Genomic DNA, 16608 nt, shown 5'->3' with positions numbered 1-16608 from the left:
GTTAAAAACTACACAAATCGTTCGTATAGAACATAATCTTCATAAATTACACAAAAATCATCACCTTATCGCGGGGGTACGGAACGGCGACGGTATCAAGAAATCGGTGAAGGAACGCGAACTTTACTTACTGGAAACAGCAAATAGGAAATTGAAGTCAGAAAAATGTTACGTTGCTTGTTCATTTTTCTTGATTGACTCATTGATTTGTTATATATTACTTCGCTTTTATACCACTTTTGGCTAATTGCGAAGTTGGGGATGAGTGACATGATGAAATTTATGAATAGACTCTCACAAACATCGACGTCCAAGTCGGGATTCGAACCCGGGACCCCTGGTCTTGTAAGCGCGATATGCTGTTCATTTTTCTTCTTGCGCTTTTACTTCGTGAGAAGTTCCTAAAGTTACTTTCTATGGAATCTGCATAAAAACATCCTAGTTTTACATGTAACTCTTGTGAGGAATGGTTACGCCCGACCATACAGTATATGGAGTGGTAGTTGTACAGAACATGAATTAGGAGGTGGAAATGAAAGTTTACCTGAGGTTCTGCTCATAAAATGTACTTACTTTCACATGTTACGTGACATGTTACGAATAATGACAGTATTATAAATTTTGGTATCCGTCCCGTCACTATTTCCGATAATGATATCTGGTTCATTATTGAGGTCCAACAAAACTGCTTCTTCGTTGAATTAGCTCGCACAAAAGTGACAATATGTATTTTAAATTTGTCGTCCAAGATTTTATCATCAATAACTTCACAACGAAACAGGTGGATATGCAAACCGCCACTTCATTTTCAGTGTTTCTTGAAGCAAGCAACGTTAGAATTCCCTTGTGGGTAACACTATTCCCCTCAAATTTCCCACACAGTTTTCGAAATTCCCTTATCACTTCTCGTTACTTGTTGAGGTTCACCTCTCTCTTAAGCGGTAGTGATTGCTGCCACACCAGTTTTAAGCCATCCGATTGGTTGACGCGAACTCGTTGTTCATTGGTGAACACATTAATGACGTACTGGTTTGCATTAATGACGTACTGCCTTGCTGGAAGCGTAAATGAATCTTTGAACTTCACATGTGTTTTGTTTGAGGTAAAAGCCGGTAACAAGCAACAAGAAAGAAGTCTTTTTTTCGGAATTGGAGCTCCACGTTGATTAGAGAAGAGGAATTTACACGAAGAATCAACGATCGTTCAGGAAAAAATAACATAAAATACTTGCTGGACCTAAAATATAAGTGAGTACTACTATTCTTTTTTGCATTATATCAAAGTTTTATTTACTTTGCAGGTCCTCGAATATAAGTGAGTAATACTATTATTATTTTTGTATAATATCAACGTTTTATTTTCTAGTGTACATTGCAGTGCGGATATACTATTCCATCTATCCTAATCTGTTTGACTTATTCACACGCGTTTTCGAAGGCTAATTATATTTTGGTAACACTTTACTATACCTGAGACGGATTCCTTCAAATTTACAGGAGAAAGTACTTACGGAATTCATTTTCTGTAGCGTTGTTGATGTTCGGGAATGTAGTTTTGATCCATTTTAATGCGAATGCATGTGGTTTTCTACGAAAATCTATTTCCGACGCGCTATTGCTGCTGCCGTGATTTGCTTTCTGCACGAGAGCACAATACGCGATATTGCTGCTGCTACAAGCCGATGTTGTCCGTATATGCTAAATTGAACGAAAGGAGTGCTAATGGAACCTAACCTAACAGGCCTAACCTAACCTAGTAGGCATACCTCGTCCCCGTAAGTAAGTAAAAAAGTTAATTTAAAATTCCTAAAGTGCTTTCAATTTTTTTAAAAAAAATTAAACTATGCTTGCCTTACCTAACCTAACATAACGTCAAAGGTTTGTTCCTGAGGTTTTTTTAAAATAAAAAAAAAAAGGTAAAGTGTTCCCCTGTGCTTAGCACCACGCCATGAAGGCGTATAGGGGGTGTGGGGGTAACGCCCCACACTTTCTTGATCCGGTCGTGAGTGGGGGTGATGTGATCAGCATCACGCCCCTGACCGCCTTTACCCCCCAGGGTTTCCCCCAGGTACCCATGTTATTCGACGCTGGGTGGGGTTTTTTTAAAATAATTTTGTAATTTTTTTTTTATTTGAGCATACTTTGAAATCCGGCCCGAAAGTAGGTATTTTTCGGTAATGGAGCTTGCAACACTGCATGCACACTCCAAATCGACAAAACACTGGCACAACGAACAATCAAGGGTAAGCTATCGCTATGTTGTGTGTGGAAATAAACAAGAACAGTAAGTACTCGTAAATGTAAGAAATATACATTATTTTCGTTACAAATTACATTATTTCACCTAAATAAGTGTTCCGGAATGCAGAATAGTACGTTAGCAATGTAAAAAAGTGCAAAAGAAATCATTCCCAGGTGTCTCAGGTATAGTAAAGTAGTACCGTACTTACTGTTGTTCCATATTTCCCACAAACCATCCACGGGTAGTCCCAAAAACCATTGACGTTAGCCCAAAAATTCACGAAAGCCCCACAAACCATCACGGGGACGAGGTATGCCTACTAGGTTAGGTTAGGTTCCATTAGCACTCCTTTCGTTCAATTTAGCATATACGGACATCATCATGGCGGCAGCAGCAATAGCGCATCGGAAATAGATTTTCGTAGAAAACCACATGCATTCGCATTAAAATGGATCAAAACTACATTCCCGAACATCAACAACACTACAGAAAATGATTTACGTAAGTACTTTCTCCTGTAAATTTGAAGAAATCCGTCTCCGGTATAGTAAACTGTTACCGGAAGTATTTACCGAAATAATTTTAATGCTAATAGCCATAAACCTAACCTGCCTAACCTAGGATTGAAAGCATTAAGAACATCATACCCTTTCATACTTATGTCATGTGACATAGTAGCAGCACCAGTCCACATGCGAACACCTTGTGGTAGTTTTCCAACTCCATGGCATGCAGAAAAAAGTACTTGTCTCCTGCACGAAAAGTAAATACACACTGCCGTAAACTTCACACACATATGTGCATTAGGCTAGGCCAGGTTGCAGATCATACACATGCAGCTTAAAGTCTGGTGAAAATAGGTCAAAAGCTAGCTTTTACCACCTGGTGAAAATACCAAAAACACCTGAAAAATATATTTATTTTGCTGTAATTGATATGCACCTTTCAAATCTTGGTATAATAATGAAGAGTAATGGCACAGAGAAATTTAATTTATAAATTTAATTTCTCTGTGGTAATAGTTCGATTATGTCTAGGATTGTTGACAAATAGAACAATTTAAACTAGTTGTCAACCACTGGATCTAAAGGGCCGGCTCCCATGGCTGAGTGATTAGCACATCGCACTACGATGCCAGGGGTCCGGGGTTCGAATCCTGGCCTGGGCATGGATGTTTATCAGTGTCCATTCATCAAATCATCAGTCATCCCCATCTTCACAAGTGACACAAGAAGTGAAGTAAAATATAGGAAATCAACTGGACCTAATGAACCTCTCAAGACCCTGAAACACTATCAGATTTTATTTTTAGGCATGATTTTTACCATGAGATATAATAGTTTTATGTTATTAGATATTTTATGTTAGCAAATTAATTTGATTTCATGGGGTTTGTAATTTTTAACTTGTTTATTTCATATTGTGGGTTCAGCTTGATGACAGTTACAATTCCATGCATATTTGGACTTCGTATGTGTTGATGTTTCATGAAAATATAGTGGTGAAACTATTCTTTGTGTTTGCCTACCTTAAGCCTTACTTATTGAAAATACAGTGGAACACACCTTAAATTGAATCAGAAGGGACCAGTATACTTATATATAAAAACTGAGATTACATTAAATAAGGGTCTCACTTATACGTACGTACCTTCTACTTCCATTTTCCGGTGTTCCTTTTACGATTACTATTATATTATTGCACATAAAAAATGTTTTTCCTGCTACTGAAATCAACGCATTTCTCCATTTGTTCACGTCTATATTGTTTACACGCTCAAGTGTTGTGCGATAAGTGAGACCCTTCGTTTCACGGCATTCGAGTTGATTTGTCGCTCCGGATTCCACCCACAGACGCACAGTTTCTTTCATTATTTCAGACGAGGAATGCTTGCAAGGTTAGGTTAGGCCTGTTAGGTTGGGTTCCAATAGCATAAATACAATGAAAAATGTTTTTCCTGCTACTAAAAGCAATGCATATCTCCATTCGTTCGTGTCCATATTGCTTACGCACAGTTTCTTTCATTATTTCTTCGAGGAATGCGTACAAGGTTAGGTTAGGCCTGTTAGGTTAGGTTTCATTAGCATAAATACAATGACTAATTATTATTTAGGCTAAGAGAACTAAACCTAGCTACCTAACAACATAGGCATTTTTTGCTTTCACTAGATTTGTGCAGGAATATGCATTTTCCTTCGTTGCTACGATTTCAATACCACCCAACCTGGACACGTTTTTCTGTTGTTTTTTTTTTAAAGAAAAAAAATTTTCCGCACCTTAAAACTTCCTTTTCCCGATTACTAACTACAAAACGTTACCAAAAAATTATGAACCGTGTTCCTCCTAAGCAGCCCATATTCTGCAGTCTTACCTTAAGTAAGTGCTATATTCCCATACAGTATTTATTCGCAAATGCTAACATTGCACTGAATAGCACACAACAATTTTTTTTACCAGTAGCGGAACAGGATTTTCTGCACACATTTTAGATTCTTGGCTGCTTGACTTTCCGCAAATGCTTTTAGCCTGAGAAACCACACTAAGCATATCCAAATCATTCTGCTGTAAGGCAAATTAATGCTGTTCAATAATGGTCTATTTTTGCAAAACATGTCCAACCATCCATTACATGCTTTGAATTCAGTCTTACACATTTTTTGAGTGGCATTTTTAGCATATTACTGTAACATGGGACCCAGTATGTGGTGATTTTTTTTCCTCTGGCAGAGACAAACCACTCTCACACTATTTCATTATGTTTGTCTTTTTTTCTTAGGTTTTATTTTTAATTTTCCGTTAGCACAGTTTTCCCACATCTTCATAATGAAAGTTTTTTTTCTGTACAGTATTGTACACTTGAGTTTTTATCTGCCTAACAGACAATTTGCTTCGCTCAATTCTGTAGCTATGATAACAACTGCAAGACTAAACTAGCTATACAGAAAGTGTAGGCCTCGACTCGCCCATGAGTAAAATTTCTGGGAGGAGGAAATAAGTGAATTTAAACACAGCTGGGTGCTCAATATAGAAATGTTCAGCATTATTTTCTGTGAATTGTGTGTGCAACTTCAATAATTTCTACTAAACTTTTAATTAATCATTAATATAATTCAAAACTGTCTCATGGAGGATTTGTCAGTCTCACTGAAGGGGAGTTTGTCTTGGTTGTTATTGTTGAGAGAAAAATTAGTTAAAGCTTTGATTGCTTGTTTCTATGTTCCTTCAAATTTTATTTTGTCCCATATCTAGTCTACTTGTAAGAAGCAATGGTATAACAATTAACTGATTCAGGTAAATGCTTTGAAATAGTGATCTGTTGCCTTATATGACAGTTTGATTGATTGATTTGGTGTTTTAAGTCCACTTTAAGTACAGTAAGGCTAATCGGGACTTGACCTACAGTTTAAAGTGGGATCCGAACCACTATGTGCCTCCACCGGGTATTGAACCCTTTGATTATAAAGCGACACCGCTGCCACTGTGCCATCGGGAAGGCCCTATATTCAGTTCAGAAAATAAATTTTGTATAAACTAATGTACTTATCTTTTTCAATTATGTAGAATTTGCTTTGAGTATTTTTTTCTTTTAGACACTATATGAACCATTGTCAGTTTGTGAATGTACAATGGCTGTAAGTACAAGGTTCTACTTTATAGAAATTAGGTTTTTTATTGTGGAATGAGATGTATGTAGTTGCTATTGCAAATTATGCCATGTGAAGAAATTTTTCTAAATCCCAATAAAGCAATAAATTACTTAATATTTTCCAGAATTTTACAATTTTCTGCATTATGAGTTTTTCTTCATAAAATGCTGCTAGTGTGTAATCCAGCATATAATTTGTATGTAGGAATAATTTTTGCCATGATTGTTAAATTTTCATCTTTCGTTTATTACACACAAAGCTTGCCAAGATGGATGAAAATTGTCATACAAATCTGTTTGTCTTACCACTCAAATAAATCTATGTCAACAATGCTTATGCAAATTTCATAATTTACAGGTGTTCTCCCACATGTAGTAGACAACTTTAAGTTGGAATATGGTATTTCCATCTTCACAGAACATTACCGTGTGTCAAGAATAAACTCATATGGTAAGTCTCAACATTCATAGTTTGAATTTTATATATTTTATTGAATTTTCTGCTCTTCGTATTCAGATCACTTTGCACAACTTCCATACTAGTTGCATGTGTGACCAAAAGTCTACAGTATTCCATATTTTACTCCATATATACCTTTTGGGTCCGTCCGGAAATCCTGCACCCTCGATTTCGGTAGTGAAATATTTTTAGCAAGATTGTGTGTTGCATATTGTTGAAAAGAAAATTCTGTAGCGTGGAAACAAATATTTACAAGTATAAAGCCGTTTAAAGTGGAGATACAGCCGTTTAAAGTTGCAAGCTGGAAGTCTACTTGCGGCCATGTCAGTTTCGTAGCAGCCACCCGCACCCGCACCAATAGATATATAACAGTCGCTTTTTCAGGCCTAAACCATAAAAATTGGCCACAGATTCCAGGCTCCGTCCCTGGGCTAATCAACCTACCACCCCCTACTACTTCCGCAGCCCCACCTTTTTCTATAGCATCCCTTTAAAGGCATGTTAGAACCTGCCCAACACTATTTTTCGACAATTCACTCAAGGTACCAAAAAATTAAATATCGCAAATTATACCATTCCACAAGTCAGTCATAGGAAGAAAAAGAAATGTGACTGAATCCCTGAAAAACCATAATGACGTTATGTATGTAAGGAATTTTAATATTAAAAAAATGCAAGTTTCGTAGCACGTAGATCTCGAAAAATTTCCTTCCGCGCTAGTTAAAAACACCCTTTCTTAAGAAACTACATTTTGGACAAAAAGATTTGAAATGTGGTAGAATTCGAGGGTGGAGGATTTCCGGATGGAGCCTACCTTTTTACCAGTGTCACCAATCTAAACAACTATAGCTAAGTAATAAGTAGGGCTGAGCCAATGCTAATGTATCGGTATCATAAAGTATTTTATTCACTAATACTGGCCGATACTTTTCCAACATTTGGTCTTGCATGGTTTTCTGCAAGAATGCCATGTAACACTTATGGCATTATCTAATTATCTTGAAAATTATTTAAATTATGAACTTTATACTTCACCAATAATCTGTGTGAAAACTGTGATTACTTGAAAGCCTGATGTGGGGCGGAGTAATTCTTCAATAATTTTAGACAAAACTCTGATAAACTGGTGCTTGTAATTGGAGTGGAGAACTAACCCACTAATATTGATCAACATTTTGAACAGCCTTTAATTGCTACAATTTTAAAGCATTGGTATCTTGGGAATCAGTAAGAGCTTTGGCATCGATGTGGATGTCTAGGAATTGTAGCTTTCCTGGCGACGTGATTCAAACAAGTGTTCTTGGATTACCCTACACTGGCCTCCATTTCTATATTCCCTAATGATGAGAGCAATGTATACGCTTGAAACGTTGGAAGCCAACATCAGCTTAACCTAGCTGGTAACTCGAGAACTTTTGTTTGGATGCGGATATCTGTTCAAAGTGGTATTGGCTCAGCTCTATTAGTCATACTCATGTGAAAAATTACTTAAGATAGCTTTTGACAGATTGTGTAGTATGCATACATTCCATAGATTACATAGCAATCATGAGACGTGAGAAGTTTGTGTCGCATTGGTATTCAATGTCAAATTAGTAAATTGTAGATACATGACTACTGATAAGTGGAAGAGATGGAGGTGTTGATCTCACTCCAAATAGATCTTTTCAGAGGAGATCAATTAAACAAAACCTAAAAATTCATTTTTGGAGTTAAATGTTCCTCTGGCTATCATTAAACGATTTGTGGTCACTTCTAACAAAACAAAGTTCATGTGCAAATGTTGCTACAACTAGAATAAATGCATTGCACGACAAAGACAGCAATACTGAGAAACTCGTATGAATCATTTTCATTGTAAATAATTTGCTGTTCATTGAAATCCTTGAGCCCTGATGTACCTAATTTGTTCTCATATTTTCTAGTGCAAAGCAGATGAATATAGCTTCCCTAGGTGCCCTCATTACCTGTTTGAACTATTCCAATGATTCATTCGACACAAATGATACTGAATTCTATTACTCCCCAGTTAACCCTCACACAATAAATTTTATGACTAAGTTAGTGTTTCAAAGCCTTAGCTGCCTCCGCATATCTCAAGAATTGGATTTCATCTCTTCATATATGTATCCCATATATAGGATTAACAAAGGTGAAGATCTGTTATTAGCAGTGTTGTTTGGTCAATTATTCCTGTGGCTATATGCAGCATTTGGTTTTTCTTGTGTTTCTTTAGCCTGTCTTCCTTTTCTGTGTAACATTTCTTGCTTCCTTCTGTTATTTCTGGAAGTCTTTACGTTTAATGAAATTGATGTCTTCCTTCCATATTTGCTGCAAGCTGTATTTCTACATGGCTCTAAATTCTGTGTTAAAGCTACCTGCAAGGATATTAAAAATAATGATAGAACTCTCTGACATGTTTCTTTGTAGCAGGCAGTTTAAAGTAAAGATCTACAAGCCGAATTTGGGTCTTTTGAAGAATTTGTAAAAGATCTCAAAGCATGGTGTGATGGCAATTTCCAACCAATGTCATCCACCTTTGATGTGTGAAAAATATGTCAAAAGTGCTCTGATATTTCATTTGTTGATGGCACTTATCAAGTAATATGCAGTTTTATGTGAGGATGGGCAAAGTAATGGCAGGCCATTTAGATTCTTTTTTTGTATAAAATTAAATGAGACTCAGTTTGTGTTGAGGGCTTTCTCAACATTTGTAGAAGCTAACCCCTTTCTGTTGTTGTAGACAAAGATTTAAATGGAATTTATAATCAATCCATATCCGTTAAGCTTACATTTAATCAATGTATATTGTTATATTACATTTTTGCATTGTAATAATCACCCAGACAAGGAAACATGCCTGCTCTACTAGATATGTTTTTATTATTGTGCATAAGTATTACCAAAAGTATTACTGCTGGACCCTGTGGCCGAGTGGTTAGCTGCGACGCCAAGGGTCCCGGGTTCGAATCCCGCTCGGGCTTGGTTGTTTGTGAATATCCATTTCATCACTCATCCACCTCTTCGCAAATTAGCCAAGAGGCACAAAACACGAAGTAAAATAAACTAAATCAATCAATCAACCAAAAGTATTACTTTCATTTTAGTGTATTTCTTGCCATGATGATGATATTGCGTTTTTATGTTCAGGTTTTAGTGGGACTTGCAGCATGCCAGTGAAGCAGCATGTACAATTGGCAACACTGCCTCAAGACACTCATTCGGCTGCAGTCAAACATTCAACTAAGACGTGCATGTGTGTTGCGCGAACACAATTTAGTTGTATTTGTTATTGTGTGTATACAATCATGTGTATTCGTCAAATATAAGGATTCACAAGAAATAACGTCTACTGCATTCGTACAGTATCAGTATGATGAAGCAGTTACGGCAATCGCAAACATATGCTGTTCTTGATTTCACCATACCTCCTGTATTGTTTCTTTCCCTCTGCTGTATATTTCACTCTAAAGACAAGTAACTCAAGCTCTGAATCTAAGGTCAACAAAATTATTTGTACATACTGATTCATTGAATAGATAATAGACTGTATAGAACCTTCAAGTGTTTGTACAGTCATGGACACTTCTGGGTTGTAACGATTCCATTGAAAGTTAATGGAATTGTTATAACCCAGAAGTGTCAGTGACTGTACATGCCATAAGGTGACGTGTTCTAAGAAAAATTACATGTAATGTATTTATGTGGTTTGGATTTTAAAGTTTTTTAACTTTTTATTTCAGTATTGGATTCATGAAGAATTGCACTCACACCAAACCATACTCCTGGTACAACTCGACAAAGATATCTTTGGAAGAGGAATACATTTTTATCATGTTTTAAAATTGCTTGTAGTATTTTTTTTAAAAAATGTAATAAATGTTAATATTTCTTGATTTGAAGGATTTATTTGATTGTTCTTAAGAGCAGAATGACATGTATAAGTGCAGACCTGGAATCCCTAAGGAAATGTACACATGAGGTACTCAGGTATCTTCTCCTAAGAGACACCTTTGTGTTCCACAAACTTGGTGGTAGTGTTAATCTTATTAATATTGTTTATTTATAAACCTTATTCAATTGATATTCGTATTCACATACTTTGAGAGATGAAACCTATAGCACCTACTGTATGTTTGAAACAAACTTGTTTTTAAGAAGAAAATACTGTCATACAGCATGAAAGTAAGTTGTTGAAATAATTCCATTCAATATTGTATCGTCTCATTTGCTTGCCATTACAGTTTCTCACAAATGAATGAGTAAATAAATATTTAATCTAAAAGTGGTTATCAGAGCTCGGGGAATCATTTTGTGGTTAAGATATAAGTGGTGTTGTAATCTACAGTGTGTTGCAATATACATGTTTCTGGACTAATCAGATTTCTGAATACAAGGGCTATGTATTGGGCAAAGAATTGAAGCTGATTTTTCATGTGAATGACATGGAATTTTAAATTAGTTGTCAACTACTGGATCTAATGAACCACTTAGATCCCTTTGTAATTGATGCCAGGGTGAGGAACGCGAGAGAAAGACTGACATCATCAATTCTTTCTCATTCAATGTGAAACAAATCGTAGGGCATTGGTATTACCAATAGTCCAAAATATGGTTGCAATGCCCATAAATTATGAATTTCTCTTATTAGGAATAGAAAAATGTTAGATGTATTGCTTGGAAAGACTGTTCTTTGGAGATACCTCAGAACTTCTCTAATACCTTTTATGAATTTGAAAACTACTTCATTTTTACACAACTAGAATTTTTAGCATTTTCAATGCTGTCATTGTAATACACGACTTTGAATTTTGGTAATGAACATTGGATTTCTTATCATTCAAATGTTTCTTCTTAAGTTATTCATCACTGTGGCTCTTCAAACATTTTGTATGTACGGTGGAATCTAGATTTTACATTTTTCAGGGGACAGAAGTGAAAGGAGACAAAATGTGGAAAAATGTAAAATTGAAATTCCACAATTTTTTTTCACAAATGAAATTCAAAAGTGCAGGACATAGTAAGATGCTATGAAAATCTTTATCAAGTGTCTATTCTGCAACAAATGTGTTGCCTCAGTATTTCCCATGCATTTATTCTCAAATCGAGCCATAGTGGTCCAGTTAGGGTGTCTGGCTGCCAAACAGGAGTCCAAGGAACAGTGATCTAAAGTCTGTATTTTTCCAGCCTTGTTGCTGCATGAAGTAGCTCTGTGGTTCATCCAAATCCAAATAAATGTGTATTTTGGGGTCTAAATGTGACCAGCATATAACTCTTCTGCTTCCAACTGTGTGTGTTCATGACACACAAGGTGCAAGGGTAACTCTGCTTATTGTTATATTTGTGCAGTAACTTGATTGAATATTAGTGACTGAGCGGCGAAAGTGTGCAACAAGTGTCTCATGAAAGCATGGTTGTTATGGAGTTTGTAAGCTGCATGCTGCATATGTACCAGCTGAAACAGATTATGATATAATTAAAATTGAGCTACAATTGCAATGCTTGTTTTGCAAATTGTTCACATTAATTCACACACTATCACAATTTATCCTTGATATACTATATGATTGGATAATAGTAATTTTTTGTCACCATTTTTAAAATGTATGTTAAAATAAAGCTGCTCAGTAAGGTGTGCAATAATTCCATTCATTTGACAAGCAGTGATTTCTTATGGAACATATACCCTTTTCCATAAAAGTTCCAGGACTGATTTTATAAAGTAATTATACATATAATGAACTCTCCAATTAATGATCCTTTGGTCCTGTCAAAGTAATCCCTTCTGATATCTATACTCGACTACGAGCATTTCTGGAGGTTTCAGAAGCAATACGTGCTTCTCAGCATGTATGATGACACAGCCATCTTTTGGATTGATGGAATATCTTGATGAATACTAATCAGCTTTTATTTTTAAAAAGTTATACTTGTGAGCAGAGAAACTCTCTTAACTTGATCAAATCAAAATGTAATATCATGAATTTTACAGAGACATTGTGTTGATATTTTTATACAAGCAACACCAATTCTTATATACAAATATGGAATTTGAAGTCATTAAAGCCAAACTCATCAAAGGCATTGTAAATGCAGAGCCACTTCCAAGCTCATTTATATTCACAACACCTATAAGGTGACTAAATAACATCCATTGTGCATCTTTCAGTATCATAGTTTGAAAAAAAAATCACTCCTGTTACTTTTCTGACAAAGGCTAATCTATGTGAAGGTCTCTGCAGGGAAATACTTGGTCACAGGAGCTTGTTTGTGTAACTTGACAAGTGGCACACTTCAGTCATGTATGTAAGTACTTAATTAATATTTTTTTAAATAGTGACAAATGCACATATTTTCAACAAATATCTCAATTACATACTGTTTCATGCACAAGTTTACTGCACATTATTAACAATGAATGACAGCACAGTAGATTATAATTTATGTTAAAGGGAAAAGAATGATGCGCACCTCTTACAAAAGTTCAATTATAAACATCATTAAATTTTCTGTCATATAAGAATATAATTGCCAAGAAACCTTAGTGGTTCTGTACATTCATCAAGATTAAGTGAGAGGGGGTGTAACTGGATAATTTAACGGAGTTTACATTTCATGTGCTACCTAGGTATGTCCACAAGAAGTTCTATGTTTGTGTTTGGCTGCCTTGGTGCCATTATAGATTGGGTTGTTAAAACTGCGGGGGTCACTGTGAGTGGTATTACAATGTTACATGTACAGTCACGGATACTGCTGCCTTGTAATGAATACATAGACTTTCAATGGAATCGTTACAAGCCGGCAGTGTCCGTGACTACATCTTGAATAAAAATTACGTAGATTTTTCAGTGAAAAAGGCAGGACTCAAAGAACCCTGTCTCCGGCATACCATGCAATTGCTCTACCGGCCTGGCATCACCTGATTTTTTGCTGTTTTACCTGTGTGTATTCGTCTTTGCAAGAGCTACTGCAATGGGATCTGTTGCCTTTGAAACACTGTACACAGGCAAAACAGCAACAGCGATAACTCAGGCGATGCCAGGCTGGCTTGGTAGCTCAGTTGTAGAGCAATGGCACAGTGTGCCAGAGACCCAGGTTTGAGTCCTGGTCAAGCATGCATCTTTTGCTCAAAAATCTATGTAGTACATCTCCTGTGTGTGCCTAATTTAATGAATAAAAACTGTATAAAATCAGTTTCGCAGTGTCAATTGACAATGATAATGGATTTTAAAAACAGATGTTAACAACTTCAAACAAGATCAATATTGTATTTGTACAACCACCCAATACTAAGAAAAAGTTGTTTCGCAAAATTGATAAGAACATTATTTTTACAAACTTTGGAAATCTGATAATTAAGAATTTTGTTTAAAACCTTTCTGCCTACACCGTACTAAAATTTCATCACGATTGAATGAATTTTTTGCAAAACAAAAAAATGCACTTTATTTAACATGTCCAAAATTTTAGTACCTGTTCACATGGATTAAGAATTGACAGTGATAAGTAAAATATTTCATGACTGAATATACGCACTACATTAACTTCATGAATGAAATTGGCTAATATGCCAGTTGTTACAGTTTTTTGCTTCAAATCTTGCCCTGAGTATAGACTTTAGTTTTACGACTAGCTAACAGTGTCAAGAAGCAATACAAAATATGCTAGATTTTTTTTTAGGCTGCTCATTCTAATATCTATTAAAATAGTTGTTACTCATATTTGAAAGAAGACACTCTTTAAAAACATTAATTACTCAATAAAATAATGACAGAATCTTTAGTAATGATAGAAATTACATTTCGATGAGGCTTTGTAGAATTTCAGCAATGGGAATGGTAAGACATAGTTATAAACTGCTGACACAACACTTTGTTGCTGGAGTGGTTTCAAGAAAGGTGCTTCTTAACATCTATTCATTATTCCATGAGAATAATGACATAATTCTTTGTGAAAATGCTTAGAAAGCATAGAAATGACAATTAAATTAGAGGTTTCTTCACATACGGCAAGCATGCAGTGGGAAAGATAAGTGACAAATATGCACCTGCTGCCACAACACTTCGGGTTGAAGGAAGGAGCTTTATAAAATTTACCATTATTACACAAAATAGTTATGGAATTCCTTGAGGAATCCCTTAGGAGATGTAGAAATGAAGTTTAAATAAAATATTTCTGCCCATGTGACATGCATTTAGTAGAAAAACTAAGAAATGGATATGTATTGCTGCCACAACAGTTTGTTGCTGGAGTGGTTTGAAAAAATATGCTCTTTAAAAATTATCTAATTTTCTGGGGCTTGGCCCTAAAGAAAAACGGACGTATTCACGTAATTATCAATCACCATAATGCATAACTATCACACAGTCTTTTAAAAGGTGATTTTTACCCCAAAAAAGTCATGACGGAAATCATTAAAGAGTGTAGATATGAAATTTAAAAAATATATTTCAAAACATATGGCATGTATGTTGTGGAAAATATAAGAAACGAGTATGAATAGCTGCCACAACACTCTGCGTTGAAGGGAGACGCTCTTTAAAAATTAACCATTATTTCACAAAATAATGGCAGAACTCCTTGAAAATATGTAGAAATAAAGTTTAAAATGATATATTTCTCCACATGTGGCAGGCATTTAGTGGGAATGATACGAAACGTGTATGTATTGCTGCCACAACACTTCGTTGCAGGAGAGGTTTGAATGTATTGCTGCCACAACACTTTGTTGCAGGAGAGGTTTGAATGTATTGCTGCCACAACACTTTGTTGCAGGAGAGGTTTGAATGTATTGCTGCCACAACAGTTTGTTGCTGAAGTGGTCTGAAGGAAGCCGCTCTTTGTAAATATTCGTTATTCCACAAATTGATGGCATAATTCCTTGAGAAAATCCATTTAAAAGCAGAAATTATGTTTAAATAAAATATTTTTTTCATGTGGCATGCATTTAGTTTTGAAAGATACGAAACGGATAGGGTATTGCTGCCACAACACTTCATTGTAGGAGCGGTTTGAAGGAAGACGTTTTTAAAATTAAATTTTATCCGACATAGAAAAATAAAAGAAATGACGGAAATCATTGAAGAGTGTAGATATGAAATTTAAACCTGATATTTCAAAACATATGGCATGTATGTTGTGGAAAAGATAAGAAACGAGTATGCATTGCTGCCACAACACTCTGGGATGATGGGAGACGCTCTTTAAAATTTAACCATTATTTCACAAAATAGTGGCAGAACTCCTTGAAAATATGTAGAAATAAAGTTTAAAATGAAATATTTCTCGACATGAGGCAAGCATTTAGTGGGAATGATACGAAACGTGTATGTATTGCTGCCACAACACTTCGTTGCAGGAGAGGTTTGAATGTATTGCTGCCACAACACTTTGTTGCAGGAGAGGTTTGAATGTATTGCTGCCACAACAGTTTGTTGCAGGAGAGGTTTGAATGTATTGCTGCCACAACAGTTTGTTGCAGGAGAGGTTTGAATGTATTGCTGCCACAACAGTTTGTTGCTGAAGTGGTCTGAAGGAAGCCGCTCTTTGTAAATGTTCGTTAATTCCACAAATTGATGGCATAATTCCTTGAGAAAATCCATTTAAAAGCAGAAATTATGTTTAAATAAAATATTTTCTTCATGTGGCATGCATTTAGTTTTGAAAGATACGAAACGGATAGGGTATTGCTGCCACAACACTTCATTGTAGGAGCGGTTTGAAGGAAGACGTTTTTAAAATTAAATTTTATCCGACATAGAAAAATAAAAGAAATGACGGAAATCATTGAAGAGTGTAGATATGAAATTTAAACCTGATATTTCAAAACATATGGCATGTATGTTGTGGAAAAGATAAGAAACGAGTATGCATTGCTGCCACAACACACTGGGATGATGGGAGACGCTCTTTAAAATTTAACCATTATTTCACAAAATAGTGGCAGAACTCCTTGAAAATATGTAGAAATAAAGTTTAAAATGAAATATTTCTCGACATGTGGCAAGCATTTAATGGGAATGATACGAAACGTGTATGTATTGCCAGTGGCGCAGGAACGTTTTTCATTTGGGGGGGTACAAAATTCAGCCTCCCATATATATAAATGTGTGTGTGTGTGTGTGTCCAATCAAGTGTACCAATAATAATAATTAGGATAATTATATTTAATGAAATTAATATATTAATTAATTAAATATGTACATTAATTAATATTGTATTGTTATTATTACATGAATAGGTAAAAGATAGTAAAAGAATA

At 35.5% G+C, this 16608-nt stretch overlaps 1 long non-coding RNA gene across 1 annotated transcript; it reads left to right on the top strand.

Annotated features, from left to right (window-relative positions):
* The first annotated feature begins 1067 nt into the window (after positions 1-1067).
* LOC145979483 (uncharacterized) lies at positions 1068-10243 on the top strand. The gene is made up of 3 exons (XR_014440784.1): positions 1068-1247; positions 6246-6338; positions 10091-10243. It is a non-coding gene; the product is annotated as an uncharacterized LOC145979483 (long non-coding RNA).
* The last annotated feature ends 6365 nt before the right edge of the window (positions 10244-16608 follow it).

This window comes from Lepisma saccharinum, chromosome 26, assembly GCF_977018435.1.
Source record: "Lepisma saccharinum chromosome 26, izLepSacc3.1, whole genome shotgun sequence".
NCBI classification, from domain to species: Eukaryota; Metazoa; Arthropoda; class Insecta; order Zygentoma; family Lepismatidae; genus Lepisma; species Lepisma saccharinum.
Note: the sequence above shows the minus strand (reverse complement) of the source record. Positions and strands in the feature narration are given on the sequence as shown.